Genomic DNA, 20602 nt, shown 5'->3' with positions numbered 1-20602 from the left:
CTTAAAACCCAAAAGTAATTATTTCCTGACCTTTTTCTTTGTGTGTGTATATGCGTACAACATATATAAATGAATATATATATTCATAAAAATTGAATTATACTTATGATTATGTAACCTTTGTTCTCAGTGAAGAAAATTTAAAAAAAAATACTTCTATGCAATATTAATTTAAAACAATAGCTTGTAGGATTGTCTAGGAACATAGGAAATCTTTTTAACTCTTGATAAATATAAGCACTACTTAATTGTTTTTATATTCAAATAAAGATATATGACAAAGATTATATTAAAATGAAGGGATGCTAGTTGGATGGAGTTTGATATTTAGATGCAAGCATTTAATCTCATTTAACAAGAAAGACTTTTGTTGTTAAGGAGAATAAGGAAGATCAGACTCCAGTAATCACATAACAAGGCCCTGTGCTCGCCTCAGGACTTCCTCACTGTGACATACAGTCCTGAAATCCTGTGCTATCTCCCCTGTGTCAGGCACATTACTGTCTTGAACTCAGCTGCCTGTGAGTATGGAAGGCATAGCTTCCTTTAATCTACTGAAAATCTCAGGCCTTCCCTAGTGGTTAGGCCATCAGTCAGAATACAGAAAATATACTTCTTATCGGATAACTCTTTGCTCTAGTAGTACACAAAAAAGATTTAAAATAATAAGGCACAGTACATCTGCTCACTGAACCTATCTCTCTTTTTTAGAGTTACTTTTGTCCCTCACTGCTTGCAACGACCTTTATTGATAGTAAGCCAAAGCTATAAATGTAATAGGTTGTTTGATTGTTCTGCCAGAAATGATTTGGTCATCTGAATTAAATGATCCCAGTCACCTCAGCTGGATGATATTAAGAATAGAGGACTTGGATAGCAATCTCATACTGTTAAGTTATATGTTATAAATCTGCATAAAGCTGGAAATTGCTGCTAAAATTTGATTTATTCTGAACCACTTGCTTCTTTGGCATCACAAAAACTTAAGCTTCTGAATGTATTTTCTACATTATTCAAGTTATCTTATAAAGCTTTGTGATTTTATAAAGCTACAGTCACTGGATGATAATCCGCACTTAGATGCTGAAAGAACAAAGTACTAGTTGAATATAATTGCTTCAATTTTAAGTTCAAATCTTCCTTTTAGACTCTTTGCATGGTAACATACTAATCATTCTATCTGATTTTAGTTACTCAGTCATTCATTCAAAATGGTGCTTACTTTGTATCTGGGGCCCTGGTGGCAAAGTGGTTAAGAGCTTAGCTGCTAACCAAAGGTCAGCGGTTTGAATCCACCAGCCACTCTTTGGAAACCCTATGGGACAGTTCTACTCTGTCGTATAGGGTCACTATGAGTCGGAATTGTCTTGACGGCAATGGGTTACTTTGTATTAGACTCTATTCTAGAAACTGGCAGTAATTGAAATGAACAAGAAAGGAATGTTCTTGCCCTTGTGGAGTTTCTATTCTAGTGAGCACAGGCACAGTAAAAAGTAAGCCAATAAATGAAAAAGTCATTCCATGCTATCATCACGCTATGATAAAAATAAAGACAATGACTGCATCAGTCAAAGTCTCATGAAAAAGCAGAAAGCATGACCAAAACAGGATAAGCAGACTCACAATAGAAGAATCCAAGAGTTTAATTTGTTTACTTTATTTTGTTGTTGGTTTGCTTGTTTGTTTGCTTTTTAACAAGAAGCTATTTACAAAGGTTTGAGCATAGGGGAACCACAAGAGAGGGTGCAGTGACTTGGAGCTATGAGCAGCAGAGCTATTGCCACTCCTAGGTCCAAAGAGACAAGAAGTGGAAAGGGTGACTGTAAACAAGAAGGGAAGAGAGTTGTCTGAAGTTGCCAAGATGCCAAGGACCAGCGATCTTGCTTTATAGGGACATAACTAATCCAAGTAAACCTCACAGGAAGGACAGTAGAATAATAAAGCCCTCACTTTGCTCTTCTCCTTTACTCTGAGGCAACATTGGAGACCTGAAAAAAAAAAAAAATGGAATGAATGTGCTTAGCAAATCCAGAGGAAGAGCAAGCCAATCAGAAATAGGATTGCTCCGCTGTGGCAGCATGGAACATTAAAACAATCTGAGACACTTTCACTGATGCACAAATACAAAGTAACTGAGCATTAGCTTTGTGCTCAGAACTTTGCTAAATGCAGAGAACACAAATGAAATGAAGTTTCTGCTGTCAAGGAACTAGAAAGGTGGAGACAGCAAAGGAAAACAACTTCAGTTTCTTTTTTAAATGAATAAATAAATATGTAGTGACAGATATGTGCACAAGTCGTTATGGGAGCCTTAAGGTTGGATTAAACATAGAAATCTTCTGCAAAAAGTGATACAAACACTAGACTTTAAGAAGTAGAGTTTTTGAGTAGTGGGTAAGGGAGGCAATTCCTAATCAGAAGGGGCAGCAATACCCAAGCAATAAAGAAAATACATGGTGTCATAGTAAATCTCTCCTCACCAGGTTCAAAATTTCTTGGAGAGGTTGAATAGAAGTCACTAGTATCCTTGGATTTCATAAAGAGCTATGTTCCTAGACTCCAGTGATGATTCAGAACTTTTAGCAGTGGTGCACTTGCAACCAGGAAGATATCCCATTTCATTTGATAAACAGAAAATCATAATATACTTAGAAGTAACTAATTACAATGATGATCTGAGAAAGCCAAGCTAAAGAACAACTCAGTGTTATAGAATAGAAGAGTATGGAAAAAAAAAAATCTATATTAGGAATATGCTACTAAGGAATAATTAAAGAAAACTGTCAAAATGTCTTCATATACATTTGGCATACAATTATAAATCATTCCTATTTATTTTTAAAAAGAATGAACCAACAACTGGGACTTAAGTTCTATATATTATACTTTAGGTATTAAAATTTGATTCTTTAATAGTATATATTTCATACTTCAATATTAATTCAAAATGAAAATGTTTTGCTGAATTGTCTCAATTAAAGGTTTTTTTGCATGTCCAACCCTCTCACATAAAAGGTACCATAATCATGAAACAACCAAAGCAAGGCTTGTTGACAGCATATTTGATACTCTATTTTCCTTCACATTCCATTTTTTTTAAGAATAGATACTTAGTTCTCATGTATAAATTTTCAAGACATTTAAAAATATACTTGATTGATTTTTCAAATTCATATATGGGTTAAAGTCATGGATAAACTAATGCTTTGTACTATTCCAAATTTGGTTGTTTAACTTAAATATATGTTGGAATTTCACGGAATTCCGTGAAGCCCTAACTCATATGAATTTGCTCACGAGATTGCTAGTAGATTTCCAGAGAACAATGTAGAATGAACACTGTTTTATCTTCCATGTTTCCCTGTTGTTGATTGCGAGGAAAATGTCAGTGGGTAAAGGGAATATAGATTACAAATACCAAGAGAATTAAGTTTACTTTATAATGGATTACAAAGGTTCATTTTCAATTCCATTGTTACCTCTCTAACTTTCCACCTATTGCCTTCTGTGTAAGAGTAGAATCATCAACCTATGTTAGCAGGTTATGCTTGGTAGTTCTTCCCTTAATATTTATAGGCTGCATAAAAAAATAAATAACCAACCTTCTTGAAATTATAAATTGACAATCACACGTTTCTAAAAGGTTAACACAACTATATTAGTTAAAATATATATAGAAAAATTTAGGATTGGGAATGGTACCACATATCAAAAGATAAATCCCTCTCTATATCTATCTATCATCTACCTACACACACGCCCACACACACACACACACACACACACACACATACATATATTTCACATAAATATCCAAGATGTTATTTAGCTCTTGCTTTTTACAACTGCTGGAGTCCACGGGTAGCACAAACAGTTAAGTGCTTAGCTATTTACCAAAAAGTTTGTAGTTGGAATCCATCCAGACATGCCATGAAAAAAAGACTTGATGATCTACTTTAGAAAAATCAGCCATTAAAAACCCCATGTGATTTGGTTTCCTGGTTTGGAGATGTAGGGTCATGGTTTCATGGGACATCCAGTTAATTGGCCTAATAACATGTTTAGTTCTTCTCTTTTATCTCCTAGTTCCTTGTGTAGTGCCTAGGGTCTTAAAAGGTTGCAAGTAACCATCCAAGGCCCAACAATTGGTCTCTATTCACCTGGAGCAACAGAAGAAAAAGGAGAGTTCAGAAATAGAAAGAGGATCTGGAATGTGTGGCTAATTGCCTCCGTGAACAACTGCCTCCTTTGCCATGAAACCAGAAAAACTGGATGGTTCCCAGTTACCATTATCGAACATTTTGATCAAAGATCCCATAAAAGAATCCTGATCAAAAGGGGAAAATACAGAACAGAATTTAAAATTCTCACGGGCTTCGTAATTCCTGGAGCCATGAAATTTGTATGAACCCTTGAAACTATTGCCCTGAGATAATCTTTAAATCTTAAACAAAAAATAGCCCCTGAAGTCTTCTTAAAACCAAATAATACTTTAGCTTAACTAGTTAAAAAGGTCTGTCTTGAACATTATACTCTTTTAAGAACTATCTATATGGAATCAAATTGACAACAGCAACTCAAAAGATTAATAGGAACCTTAGAGGGCAGTGAATTTATATTAATGAGTAAGGAACAAATCAGAAAAGGAGGGTGAGAATGATTGCACAACTCAAAGAACGTAATCAACGTCACTAAATGGTACATGGAGAAACTGTCGAATTGGTTTGTGTTTTCTATGAATATTCTCAACAACAACAACGAAATAAATAATAATTAAAAAAAAAAAAACCCTATGAAACGAAGTTCTACTCTGAAACACATGGGGTTGCCATGAGTCAGGGTTGACTCGATGACAACTGGTTTGGTTTTGGTTTTACAGTTGCTAAACTGGATCATTATAGCTGCAGTACCCTTAACTGGATTATTTGCAAATAAAAAAGAATCAAAATTGAACGCCTATTCAGATGCTTGATCACTTAGAGTGTTTCTTTTCAGCAGAATAACGTAATGATCTCTCATTTTGTTTCATGGCCTACGATGATGGCTATTTGTTTGAGGAATGACTGCAGAAATATGTTTATTTTATTTAGTCATGCTTCACGTTAACCATTGCTTAAATCACACCTTAAGAACATCGTTTCAGATACAAGCTTCAGCAGGTGTACCATTCAGTGTTTCCTGGGAGGGGAGAACCTCAGATCCCATACCATTCAAGCCCAACTTCTCAACATAACACAGGTTTTTTTGTTAATAGTATTTTTGTTTGTTTTTGGCCTTTTAAAAATGTTAGTTAAAGAGGGCTAAAATTACAAGAGCAGGAAGTAAGGGAGATGTCATTGAATAGATGCTACAAATCCCTGTTAAGTGCGTAGTGACGGGTCAGGTAAAATTTTGGGAGGTTTTCCAAGAATGAATTAGCCAATTATTCCCATTTTATGAACTGTGTGTGTATTTAAGTGTGCCTCATAAGCTATCCAGTACTATTATGTCACAGAATTTTGTACATCTGTAAATAAATTACAAATAATTGACAAATACTAAAAATGCCAATGATTTTAGGGTTTCTTTCAGTGGGATAATATTTAGATATTGCCTGCACAGAATATAATTTCTAGCAAGTGTATAACAAAGGGCATATGACGGTGAGTCGTCTACTTGATAAAGAGAGTGGCTGCCCTAAATTTAGACATGTATCCTTGGAGCACAAGATGTTTAACCCTGGGGAAATCTGGAAGAATTGTTCCAGTTTTTGAGCTGACTAAATATTTTCAAGTGAAGTCAACCTTGCTTTTCATGAGTCTTGCCAAATCCTTCTCAGCATATCTTTTTTCCCTCTAGGATTATAATCCCTTAATATTGCTACCTAGAGAGAAAGCAATAATAATTTCTGTGCTTTGAGTAGATTTTAGCACAAAAAGGGGTTGATAGGAGAAAAAGTAAAATGCATCTAGTTATGACTGTATTTCTGTCCTGGTCTCAGCTACCCTTACATATAAGCAAATGGTAATATTTTCTTTTATTCTGTGGAATTCTCCCTTGTCTATTTGCTTTTGTTTCTGCTTCAGAATTTACCCCAGAAGGTTTTCCCCTTTTAGCCATATTTTAGGAGCAATATGAAATATATGATATAAAATTAAGGTTCTCACAAATACATGCAAATCTTTTGTATGTTGTATGAAGATTGATAGTTTCAAATGTAATTATTTTCACAAAACAAAGAAGCAAATTCCTATAAATGAAGCTAACTGTGTGAAAGAAAATGGCTAGTAAGACACACACATACACACACAAAAAGCTTACCACAACCTCACCACCAGAAATAATATGGAGTCTGAAATACTTGAGTAATACATACTTCTTTTTCTTTCCAGTATATTGACTTTTTCATCGTTTATTTAAATGAAATAGTCCACTTCAGAAGACTACCTCGGGTACTTCAGAATGAATTATGATCATCTATCACTATTTTCATACAAAATTCTTAGTCATCTACTTTAATGGGGGATTTTAACTGGCATAAACATAAATTAAATGCCTTACATTTAAATTTGAAGCCTCCGGCTTTATGGAAAAGTAGATATTTCAATTGCAAAGTACTATTTCATTTGTGAAGTTCAATAATTACATGTCATGTTTCACAGGAAATAGCTGCTACATAAAATGAGACAGTGATTGTGCTGTACAAGGCTGATTCTGTTTGTTCTGACCACCCTTCCCCTGCTTTCAGTCATCTCACGTAGATCACAGATGTGGAGATCTGATTTCCCTTGGCACCGAGGCCCTGTATGTGCTTTTCACTTAAAAAAGTTAATCTTCATAAGAGATGAAATGTGATCAACTAAGAAAATAAAATGATTTCAATTATGTTTCACTTCTTTCAGGATCAAGAATAAATATGGTTAAATCATAACTGTCCTACATAAAATACTTTTTTGTATCTCGTGCTCTACATTTGCAAATCGGGGAAAAAGAAACATGTTTTTTTTTTTTCCCCCTAAAATCTGTGTTTACATAATTCTGTTAATTTTAAACATGTTCAAATGTAAATTTATAGTAACCTTATTGCATGAGTAAATACATCTTATCTTTTTTTTATATAAATAAGGATCTAATATTTAGGGAGACTACCCATAAGCCAATCGCTTAGGCCACTGGCTTACATATAAAAATTTATTCAATTCCAACCAACTTTCCTTGCCTTTGCTTTTATCCCTAATCTACTAAGCAGTTTGCTACTTGGTAATCAGAGCTGTGACTCAAATCAAGTCAGGTTTATTCTAGAAAAGCACCTTCTTAGCTAATATACCATATGCTGGCTTACTAGAAGTAATTAATTGAGATCTTCATCCTCCACATAATAAACATGTAATACACATATGGGCACTCCACCTCACAGGAAAATGAAGTCACCAACTCAACATTGCTGTATCATGTAGAGCTATTTTTTTTCAACAGAATCATGAATTTGAGCTAAAATATTCATAGCTTTCACCTTGTTCCTCTTCTAAATGAGGTCAGACTATCAGACTATTAGGGTCTCTTTTCATATCCTGAGTTTCTCAATCTCATTTATGAAGAGCTGGTAAGAGAAAAGAGGTATGAACTATGTCTAATGAGGTTTCATAGGTATAACACATTTCTTGGGAGTTTTAGGATAAAATTGTGAAGTCTGTGAATCTTATATCACTTTTAACATGCTCACTGGTTTTCCTATTGACAGAAGAAACCTTCAGTCAAAGTACCCTCTTTAACATTATCTCATAGTTTTTTTTTTTTTTTGTAAGTGCTCTGGTTTTAGGTGGACTTAATGGCACTTGTATTAACTAGTACACTGCTTAAGTCATCACAAACTTAAGCAATTTCAGCACAGGTAAATATTTCCAAATTTATTTGTGATTATTACATCTAACTTCAAACCTCTCATTTACTCTTTATGTGAAACAGTCAGGACATCTAAGAACAAAAACTGATGGGTCAAATTTAGGGTATTTTTAACTTTCTGGTAGTTATTATGAGAAAGTATGCAGGCTACAAGTCTTAAGGTGGAAGCTGAGTTTGTGAAATTGTTTCAGCTGGGTCCTTAATCTATAAAGAACAGAGGCTCATATTCAAACTTGTTTTTCAATAAGACATAACTGGAAGTCCCATGTTGAAGCAGACTTCAGGTTTGGCTTTACGTAGTCTCTGACTCACTTATTCTGTCATTGCTTTGATAGTGCCCTCTTTATGTTAGTACATTTCCCAGTATATGTGTTTTTTAGAGTTGAAGAATCAGGGATTTCTACTTAAATATGTTTCACAAAGAAAAGATAGACATTAAACCAAACGAAAAAGCAGCTAGTAAACAAGCAAACCAATGAATAAAAGGTAAAGTCTGAGAGAGCAGAGTTTTTTGAATGGTTTACTGCCATATTATTGCAGGCTTGAACAGTACCTGGTATATAATGAATCCTTAGTCAGTTTTTTTTTTTTTAATTAATCAGTTTAAGGTAGAACATATTATATTCAGTTTTTGACATGGCATATGCCTTGACTGCAAACTCTGAAATTCCCTTTATCTCTCACCCTAAGTGTTAGACCATCCCTGTCCTCCCATTGAATTGCCTTCATTGTTCCAGGTCTTATATTTACATTTGACCCAGATTCTGTCCATTATTCTAAGCAATCCCTACTCTCCATGCAGCTATCCTTCCCTTCTTCTATCCCTGTGTAATATAAGGAAATCCCTTTCTATTTCTTACCAGGGAAATTGCCTTTCTTCTTCAACATCTAAGCAACAGTTGTTAACCCCTTCAAAATGAACAGAAGTTTCAGCATCTAATTTAAACTTTGTGAAGCCTCATAAATTTTATAATATTTATTCCTTTATGTAGAGAACTTTTCTTCATCAGCACAGTTTAAAAGGATTATATAGAAATTAAAACCAGTGTCAGAAAAGGAAGAAGAAAAATGATACACAGCAGGTTTCATGAAATAGCTTTTATCTTTAGTATCTGGTTGAGTAAAACTATTGACATAATGCTCTCTGAAAACATTTTTACTGGGTATTTTCCCAATTAATCACTCTTTGGTATGACACTGGAGATTATACACATTCAAAAGTATTTTAAAACAGCCTTTGAATAACTACGTAAAAGCTGATCGTAGCTCACCTTTTATCTCTGACAATATAGCATTAAGAAATTTCAGAAAATCGCCACCTATCATCTTTTAAGATCAGTGGTGTGGGACAGGGTGAAATGAGAACATCTCAAATTTACATTCAGGTCAATCCAACATCTGCTTTGTAAAAGGTCTTTTTCCTAAGTGCACGTAGAGACTCAATAATAAGAAATAACTTCAGCCCTAAAGTAGACCAAGGCTAGCAGTGGAGTCTGAAATATGCACAATTACCTGTAGCAGAAGACAGAATGTATGAAATTTCAAGGGAAGGAACAATGATCAGTGTCTCAGCGAATGAGAAAATAATCCTAAGTGACACTTGAGCTGTGTCCCAAGGGCTGATTAGGATTTCAGCAGGTAGAAATGGAGACTAGAATTCCAAAACTAGAGAATAAGTAAAACTAAATGGGTGAATGCATGCAACGTAGGGAGGGGCAAAGAAGAGACTGGAGACAATGGATGCAGTGTATGCGGAGGTGCATCATTTAAGTTTGCCTGTGTCCAGACCCGGCAAGACGTGCCTATCAGACTAAGGCTTTGCACTGTTCATCGAGACCTTGCTAACCAGGGCCTTATACATGGGGGATTTTTGTTTTGTTGTGTTTTATTTTAATCTAATTTGGCCTTACGATATTTTATGGAGAGCAAATTCAGGGAAAAAAAACAAACAAACAAAATATGTTCACACACGCCTTTTTCCGCATTCAGAATGCACAAGCTTAACTCCCTCTCATAGAAAAAAATGTGCATTTTTACAGCTTTAATTTGTAAGAGTCAATAAGAAAATGTTATTTTTTCTCAGCCATCAAACTTCATATCAAAACCATGTTGTGTTTTCATAATGCAATATTTTTTCCTTTTAAAATTTACAAAAGTAATACATAAGCATATTATGTTTGTAAATAATTTAAGCAAGTCATGTGAATTGAGTAAGAAAATATTCTTCACAATTAACTCATTCTTCTTCTGTGCCTAGAGATGATAAATGTTTGGTACGTATTCTGGTAGTATTTACATATTATACACACACATATTTTTATGTAAATGTATCATAATATATGCATCATTTTCCACCTTGAAATTCTTTTTTACTTAACACTGGTATTCCATTGCTTGCTATTCTGGTTTTACAAAACAAGCTACAATAAGTATTATTGTCTCTGCATGCCTTTTCATTCATACATGCACATTTTAGCTTAGAATTTTAAACATTTCATACACACAAACTCTACAAATTTTAACTAAGAATGTCTAGCATTTTACCCTTAAATATTTTTTTCTCTTAAAAATTGTGTTTAAAATTATCTTTTACATTTAAAATTTAAAAAGTAACATCATACATAATGTTACTTTTTTGTAGTGTAGATTACTTCTTTTCTCCTTCTATGGCTGACTTCTTTCTCTTCTCAAATTTCTCAGCTGCAATTCAGTAATGTTTAAAACCCTGTGTTGACCCTGTCTTACTTTTCTTTATGCTTACATAATAATACATAAACATATAGGCAAATACGTTTTCATGTATATTTACACATCCCTATCTTTACATGCACATATAAACAGTAAACATTCATTTATTGTTTCATAAAAATATGTTATATTAAACACAATTTCCGCATTTTTTTTATCATTCACCAAAATATTGTGGAATTTCTTCTATGTAGAACTACTCAAGCTCATTAATCATTTTAATTTTTACTAGCTGTTCTTCCATATTTATTATTCTCCGTGAATTGCAGACTTGGTATCATATTGAATTTATAAGTTGATTAAGTCAGAATAACACTTTTACAACATAGAGTCCACTACCCAAGAAACACGTTTCCATTTAGGTACAAAAGTCTGCATGCTTTTGAGAAGTGTTTAAAACTTTTTTTTTAAATAATATATGTTTTGAAGCATGTTATTTTTCTTTTGTTCTTGTATAATGAATAATTTTCTATTGTGTATTTTAAAAGTAATTTCTTTTTTTAAAATTTTACTATTTCATTATGCAATCACACAGACATATCCTTACTTACTTCAATTAGAAAAAAAATATGTCTCCAGTATATAAAAGACGGAGCCCTGGTGGATCAGTTAGCAGCTCAAATCCACTAGCCACTCCTTGGAAACCCTAGGAGGCAGTTCTATTCTGTTCTATACAGTCCTATGAGACAGAATCAAATAGACTGCAATGGGTTTGGATTTTGGGTTATATACAAGATACTCTACAAAAAAATTGTAAAAAAGCTGATTTTGTTGTACTTGGTTAATCAAAAAACTAGCAGTAGATCTTTAAAAAGCTAGAAATAGAAATACCATATGATCCAGCAATCACACTCCTAGGAATATATCCTAGAGAAATAAGAGCTGTCACACAAATAAACATATGCACACCCATGTTCATTGCAGAATTATTCACAATAGCAAAAAGATGGAAAAAACCTAAGTGCCCATCAACACATGAATGGATAGACAAACTATGGTACATACACACAATGGAATACTACACAATAATAAAGAACAATGATGAATCTGAGAAACATCTCACAACATGGATGAATCTGGAGAGCATTATGCTGAGTAAAATAAGTCAATCATAAAAAGACAAATACTGTATGAGACCACTCTCATAAGAATTCATGAAAAAGTTTACATACAGAAAGAAACAATCTTTGATGGTTACTAGGGAGGGGTGGAGAGGGAAAATACGTTATATTAAAGATAAGAAGTAAGTGGTAACTGTGGTGAAGGGTAAGACAGTACCCAAGACTGGAGAAGTCAGCACAACTTGACCAAGGCATGGTCATGGAAGCTTCATAGACACATCCAAACTCCTTGAGGGACCAAATTACTTGCTGAGGGCTGGAGACCGTGGTCTCGGGGAACATCTAGTTCAACTGACATAACATAGTTTATAAAGAAAATGTTCTACATCCTACTTTGGTGAGTAGCATCTAGGGTCTTAAAAGCTTGTAAGCAGCCATCTAAGATACTCCACTGGTCCCACCCCATCTGGAGGAAGGAAGAATGAAGAAAACCAAAGACACAAGGGAAAGATTAGTCCAAAGGACTAATGGACCACAACTACCACTGCCTCCACCAGCCTGAGTCTAGCACAAGTAGGTGGTGCATGGCTACCACTACTGACTGCTGTGACAGGGATCACAACAGAGGGTCCCAAACAAGGCAGGAGAAAAATGTAGAACAAAATTCAAACTCACAAACAAAGACCAGACTTGCTGGTCTGACAGAGACTGAAGAAACCCCAACAGTATGACCCCTGGACTCCCTTTGAACTCAGTACTGAAGACACTCCTGAGGTCCACCCTTCAGCCAAAGATTAGACAGGCCCATAAAACAAAATGAGACTAAATGGGCACACCAGCCCAGAGGGAATTACGAGAAGGCAGGAGGGGACAGGAAAGCTTGTAATGGGGAACCAAAGATCGAGAAGGGGAGAATGTTGACATGTCATGGGGTTGGCAACCAATGTCACAAAACAATATGTGTATTAATTGTTTAATGAGAAACTAAATTTCTTTGTAAACCTTCATCTAAAGTACAAAAAAAAAAAAAAAACTATGTCAAAAAAAAAAAAACTAGTACTAGAAACATGGATGTAAAGAAAAAAATGAGTGTAGATTGTCCCTCAAGGTATTGCGTCTTCATAACAATGGATTTCAAAAGTATTTTCATTTGCTAAAGTATGGGAAAAAGGAGAAGACGGCCTGGCATTTACTGATTTGGTTTAAATGGCAAACACAACTCACATTTTATCTCTGTTTATCCTGAAAACACACAAATTATTGCTACCTTATTATATATGGGAAGAAGAAGAAATGATGACTTTGAATTATGGTGTTGACAAAATATAATGAATATCCCATGGAGTGCTAGAAGAATGAACAGGTCTGTCCTGGAAGAAGTACAGCCAAATGCTTCTTAGAAGGGAGGATGGAGAGACTTCGTCTCACATAGTTTAGATATGTTATCAGAAGGGACCAGTCCCTAGAGAAGGACATTACATTATGCTTCGTAAAGTAGACGGTCAGCAAAAGAGAGGAAGACCCTCAGTGAGATGGATTGACACAGTGCTGCAACCATGGATTCAAGCATAGCAATAATTGTGAGGATGGCACAGGAGTAAGCAGTGTGCAGTGTTTCATTCTGTTGTACATAAGGTCGCTATGAGTCGGAACCCACTTGACAGCACCTAAGAACAACACGTATACCGAAAGGAGTCTCTGGGTGACACAGAATGTTAATGGCTCCACAACTAACTGAAAAGTTGGTGGTTTGAACCCACTGGAGGCACCTCAGAAGAAAAGCCTGGTGATCTACTTCCAAAAGGTCACAGCCTTGAAAACCCTATGAAGCAGTTCTACTCTGCACATGGGGTCACCATGAGTCAGAATTGACTCAATAGCAATTGGTTTGTTGTATACCAGGAAATAGAATTTCAGAGGTTAAGATTGCATGACTTGTAAGAGGACCTGTAAGTATTCAAAAATCACATCTGTGTGATAACAGAGATTATTTTCTACTCAATGTACATTTAGAAGGATTTTCAGAGACAGGCTTCTGAATGAGTGACCAGGTTAGCTCTGTCCCACGAAATGGAATCACACATTCCCATTGAAGGTTGTAGAATCTACTAATTGTATAATCTACAATTGCCCTTTTTAAAACTGCTGAATACATGATGACACGTTTTTTGTTTTCGTTTTTAGCAAATCCATGTGAGTATAAGCTCCCACATAATTAAGAAACATAAGCAGTGAAACTCTAAGGTTTCAAAAACAAAGATGCAGCCATTCTCATCATGTAAGAATATAGGCACTGCACTCATAAATGGTATTCACTATTAGATAACTAAGTAGTAAGTTGTAAAATAGCAATAGAATAAAAGTGTTTATTTGGAGAAGGCAGATGTAATATTAGGTTACTTGGTGATATATATATATATATATATATTCACCTAGATTTTTTTTTAATGGCAATATTCTTGTATTACGGTGACTAGAAAAAGTAGCCAAATATTCTTGGGAGCTCTGTTTCTTGCCTTTAACTTAAATCATGTGATACGATCATGAATTTGCTACCTCACTGAACACCATAAAAATGTCAATCTCATTGATTCTTACTGAGGCATGTTCCTAGGTGTACTGGGTACATTTTTGTGAGAACACATTAATGAAGAAAGTTGAACGTTTAGGTACCTGAAAGAGAGATTCAGAAAGACTGTTATTTATCTACAGAATTTAAAAACATAAAAGGTAATAATTATGGAATTTGAACCACAAATTACAAAATAATGCAACTTTTAAATATTTCTCTGTATTATTGAAGAGCAACAAAAGAGAGAGCCATATCTACAGCCTCCCTGTTAGGCAAGTTCCACCCAGTTTCCTACTGATGATCTACACACATGAGGAATTGGCCCCCAGGGTGATATTCAATCACCTTAATACAGAATACACTGTGATAGGGCAAATTTAATATATCAGATAAAATTAATATTTCTTTGATTGATTCTTTTGGTTCTTTTCATAAAATTTTCTAATCTGTACTAAATTTAGTCTAAAATTTTGTTGTGGACCTTCTTATCTTTGGAAATGATAAGTTTTTATTCTTTAGTCTTTTAATCTATTCAGCTCTGAATTTAACTCCATCAGTTAACCACCTGTGATCTTGTGCGGATCTATTGTGAAAATTTCCAGATTCACCACACAATTCCCATTAAAGTTAATGGTGCTACATGCTGAATGCCCATGTGCCAAGAAGAAAATTGCCCCATGGTGCTCAATAGCCCTTAAAATTACCCATTCCTTACCTTTGCCACCAAATGCTAATAATTGGAGTGTGCCATCTTCTATCAGCTCATATTTATCTAAAGAGAGAACAAAGGAAAAGAAGACAGAGTAAGGAGTCTTTTCTCATACAGAGGATTCAAACCACATTACAGTTTTTAATATACAGGTCTTAATTATAAAGCTATCTGTTGATGCTGAATTAATACTTTGAAATGAATATTGATTTAAGATAATTCTTAAATACTTCAACATGAAGTTCAGTTTGATTCAACTTTTAGGACAGATTCTGCATAACAAAGGGAAAAATACGATTCAAAGCCCCAAGGAAACCTACTGTATGGCTTAACAACTTTTGTTGTTCTTCATTATTCTCATCTTCTTTTAAGCCTAATTTAGTCCTACATTTTGACAATTTTAGGATAAAAAAATATTTTTCTTGAAATCTTGTGGAAAAAGGAAGCTAAATTACTTTTTAAAAAATGTACTACTTGGAAGTAATTTTGATACAATGCTTGATCAGGAAATAATCTGAAACAATAGCACAGATTTACATGGGTATAGTGTTTGCTATTCTCAGCTAGGTCTAATTTCTCTTCTCAATTCTTTGCCCTATCACAGTGTATTTTGTATTAAGGTGATTGAATATCACCCTGGGGGCCAATTCCTCATGTGTGTAGATCATCAATAGGAAACTGGGTGGAACTTGCCTAACAGAGAGGCTGGAACAGATGTGCCCTCAAGCTTTGTCTTCAACGATAGATATAGATTCTGATCACCTGAGAGGCAGCTCAGACACCTCGGCTGACTGAAAGAACCTCTAAAGATATGTGAACATGCTTCTAATCCATCTGTAAAAATACTGTAGATCAAGAGTTCTCAATAAGGGTAATTTTGCACCACAGGGAAAACCTGGCAATGTCTGGAGACATTTTTGGGTGTGACAACCGGGGAGGGTCTTTCTACTGGTATCTGGTAGGTAGAAGCCAGGGATGGTGCTAGCATCTACAATGCATGGGACAGCTCCCCAAAATAAAGAATTACCTGATACACAATGTTGATAGTGCTGAAGTTGAGAAACCTAGCTTTAGACATTGAAACTATTATTTCTAAAACTGTGCCAGAGCAGAAGGTCGAATATGTGTACAATAGATTGGGTTGGTTTAGGCTAACAAATTATTACAGGTACTCTTACACATTATAGGAAATATTTTTAGGACAATATTTACTTCTATTTTTACAGAGTCATTTATTTGGTTTTAACTTTCATTATATTTGTTCTTTGCTCACCTGGCTTCAAGCTTTGTGAAGATAGGGACAAGGTACGGGCAGTATCTGTTTTGATAAGCATCACATACTAGTGCCTAGCAGAGGGCCTGATACAGAGCTGGAGATGCCAGCTTAAACTACTTCACAACTGTTCAGTGACATCTTTTTTTTTTTTTTTTTAAATCTTTCAAAATGTGTTTTTGCTATAATTGGTCTTAGTAGTATTATCATTTACCAATCCATTCTTTGTAAAGAGTTTGGAAGGACATGATTACCACACAGAAATCTCTTTGATCTCTTTCAGGACAAGATGAATAATTTGATTTGTCAATATATGACAAGATTATGAAAAATTGAGGGGAGGTGTCAATTCAATCCCTTAATGGATTAAGATAATCTTCCACTAGCCAAGCAGCAAGCCAGAACCAAAAATAAGATAACATTATTCAGAATTTCAAGTTGTCTCTACCATTTTTTATGACACTGTTAGGCACCCAAGACAAAATAATTAGGGATAGGTAGAGATGGTAAAGGTGTGACAACATAATAGGAAACTGCCTTAGTCTGGGTTCTCTAGAGGCCCAAAATCAGTGAAGCATATATGTAAATATATAGAGAGATTTACTTCAAGGAAATGGCTCAAGCAGTTGTAGGGGCTGGCAAATACCAAATCTGTGGGTCAGGTGGCAAGCTGGAGGCCTCTGCTGGCTCATCAGATTGTAGGGGCTGGTCAAGCTAACTTCTGCAGGTCAGATGGCAGGCTGAAGACTTCTGAAGACTTATGTCCCAAAAACCTAAGGTCAGGTGATGAAAAAAGTGCAGAGTGGAAAGAGAGAGTGACACTTGCCAAAACATCCCCTTATACACTGAAGGCAGGCCATACCTTCAAGGAAACTCTTCTTTCAGCTGATTGAATAATCATGTCATGAAAGTGATTACAGTATATTACATTATTGAAGAGCAATCAGTCCAGTGTCTGCCAAACCCCTGAAAATCATAGCCTAGCCAAGTTAACACATAACATCAACCATCACAAAAATCAAAAGGGCGGAAAAAAAGACAAGAAAATTAAAAATAAAAACTATAGGGCATTCAGATTGTGAAATTAATAGACACAGACTATGAAATAAATGTGATTAACATATAAAAGGATTTATTTTGGAAAACATTTGGAAAGTATAAAGAACCTTTTTACACTTCTATTCTATAATGGAAAAAGTAATAACTAAAATTAAGAATTTAATGGATGACGTTAGTATCCATTAGACACAACTAAAAAGAAAACAGATAAAATGAAAGATAGGAGAGAAGAAAATGCATTGGGTACATCATAGAGGGAAAAAAAGGAATTAGGATTAGAATTTACAGAAAACAGTGTAAAACAGATATGGAACATGTTGAAAAAAATTAATGTTGTTGTAACTGAAGTATGTAAAAATAAGGAGCAAGATAATGGGGTAGAGATATATTTGAAGAGAAACTGGACAAAGGGCAACACCTTTAATAACTACAATTGCTACCAATTTCTAACGGAGAAAAATACATTGGAAAGCTCATAGTAACACTGATAAAAACTAAAGAAAAAATCTTAAAAGAACTAGAGAAAATGGGCATAACACCTTTAGAAGCAATAACAAATTTGATAACTGACTTTTTATGAATACAAGCATCTATCTATCTATCTAACTATTATCCATCTATCTAAAACACATGACAATTGTAGCCCATAAGGAAGGAAGGCATAAATACAAATAAAGTATTCTAAGGTCAATGCCATGTAAGGTAAATTATAAAAGAGCTGCTTTATATCAGATATAATAAATCAAGAATGCAGGTTTCAATTTCTAAGGTAACCAATAAAACAATGGAAAAGTATGTAACTAATGAGCTAGTAGAGGGCGAAATACATAAATGATCCCCCCCAAAAAAAGCAAGAGATAAAAATAAACATAGAAGAAAAAAAAAAAAAGACCAGATTCACCGGCCTGACAGACTGGAGAAACCCCGAGAGTATGGCCCCCAGACACCCTTTTAGCTCAGTGGTGAAGTCACTCCTGAAGTTTACCGTTCAGCCGGGGATTGGACAACCTCATAAAATGAAACAGGGCTAATGAGGCACAGCAGTCCAGGGACAAGGACTAGAAGGCAGGAGGGGACAGGAAAGCTCGTGATAGGGAACCCAAGGTTGAGAAGGGACAGGGTTGACATGTTGTGGAGTTGTTAACCATTGTCATAGGGCAATATGTGTACTAACTGTTGAATGAGAAACTATTTGTTCTGTAAACCTTCATCTAAGGTCCAAAAAGAAAAAAAAGAATTATCTATGTGAGATCAAATTGACAACAGCAACTCAAAAGGTTTGATGGGAAGCCTAAGGGGCAGTGAGTTGAAGATAATGATGATGGAATAATTTGGAAAAAGATAGTGAGAATAGCTGCACAACTGGAAGAATGTAATTGATGTCACTGAATTGTACAAGCAGAAACTTTTTGAAATGCTGTAACTTTGGCTATGTATATTTTCACCAAAAAAAAAGTCCTCCAAAGTCGAGAAGGGAGAGTGTTGACATGTTGTGGGGCTGTTAACCAATGTCATGAAACAATACGTGTACTGACTGTTTAATGAGAAACTATTTGTTCTGTAAAGCTTCATCTAAAGTACAATTAAAAAAAATATTTTTAAATAAACATAGAAGAGACAAAAAATAGAAAACAAATATATCTAATCTCAAATAAATTAGTAATTACATTAAAAGTAAGCAGACTAGTGGGGCTACTGGAATGGTTTAATGAGAAGCTAGGCAAATCTTCTCCCCAAGGCAATAATAAAACTGGACAAAATTTCAAAAACAACCATTCAGGACTCTGGAAAGTTTATTTTAAATAAACTTTTATTATTAAACAGAAGAAACTAGGCAAAACTAGCAAGAAATTTTAATGCTCAATTTAAGGCCAGTTGGGCATCAAATGTGTGATGTAGCAATTTGTTCACCAAATTTAATTACACTAGACACAACCCTTTGGGTCGGTGTTGTAGGGTGATTGTTGCTACCTATTAAGCTTGTTGTATTGAGCTCAGGAGAAGAAATTAAAACTTTCCTCTGTAGCTTCATGCTGGTAACACTAGGATACACTTCTTTCATGCATATTGCTGAGCTCTCATTCAATGCAACACAATGATACCTCCTGCTGGTCTTAAAACCAAATAGATAATTGACTGCTGAGCAAATTGCTTCTAAAATGCAGAATGAAAGAAAGCCTATAGAGACTCTAGGGTCCTTATGAGTTGGAATTGACTCAGCAGCAACGGGTTTGGTTTGGTTTTATTTATAATGTAGGCTTATTTTGAACTGAAATATTCCCAACAGATGGGTAAGATATGTTGAAGGGAAAAAATATAGTCTGGGCTCGACAGGGCCCTAAAAAGTGGAAGGAAATGTCTAAAAAGAATCATAATAGTATAATTTTGTTAATAGTTTTTCAACTTCTAAGTTTTTCCCAGTTTTCTCACACATTGCATTCTTTTAGAAGACAATGTAAAGGATACATTTTGTTTTATTACAATGTAAGAAAACCTGGAAAAGCAAGGTAAATACTGTGGGTAGCAAGAAGCAAAATAAATATTTGGCTTCAGTGAAAAGAAATAGCTGCCGTTCTGAGAAAGACAGACTTGTATGTCTGTATGCTTTTTTGCATAAAAATTTCTCCCACTGATGGTAGTGATTTGGTGAGGCAGGTGATGGGATAAAATTGGGATCCTGCAGCAATTGCTGTGTACTGAGCCGATGGAGAAAGAACAGCTATCAAGCAAGAGTCAGGAGGAGGAAATGCTCCAAGGCCACACAGGAATGACTGTGAATATTGATGAGCGGAAAATGAGAATACTGGCAATAGTAAGAGCAACAGGACTGATAGCCGTGGTGCTTACGCTATCCAGTGGTCGCTGGGAAAATGAAAGCCAGCCTTGTACTTCATGGAAACATAACTCTGGGCCTGGGAGATATTTAAAAGTAAGCACTTAGTCCTGTTCACTCATTCTTTTCTTCTTTCATAAGAATTAATATTTAAAAATACTCTCTGAGTAAGCAAAAAATATCAATACATTTTAAACAAATGCTGACATTTACTGAATACTAAATGAATCTCAGGCACTGTTCAAAGAACTTTATAGTTATTCCCTATAGCAAGTCAATAAGGCACTTCTGATCTTTATCCCAATTGTAAAAAACAGGAAACTGAGGCAAAAATTAAAAAGATGCTTGTCTAGTGTTCCACATTTTCAAGCTGGCAGAACAGGAATTTGACCATAAGATCTCTAAATCCAGAAATGATGCTTGTAGCAACCTTACTTTACACTTTCCTTGGTCATTCAACATATAA

Source organism: Trichechus manatus, unplaced genomic scaffold, assembly GCF_000243295.1.
Source record: "Trichechus manatus latirostris isolate Lorelei unplaced genomic scaffold, TriManLat1.0 scaffold00007, whole genome shotgun sequence".
Taxonomy (NCBI): domain Eukaryota; kingdom Metazoa; phylum Chordata; class Mammalia; order Sirenia; family Trichechidae; genus Trichechus; species Trichechus manatus.
This window is presented reverse-complemented; position numbering follows the sequence as displayed.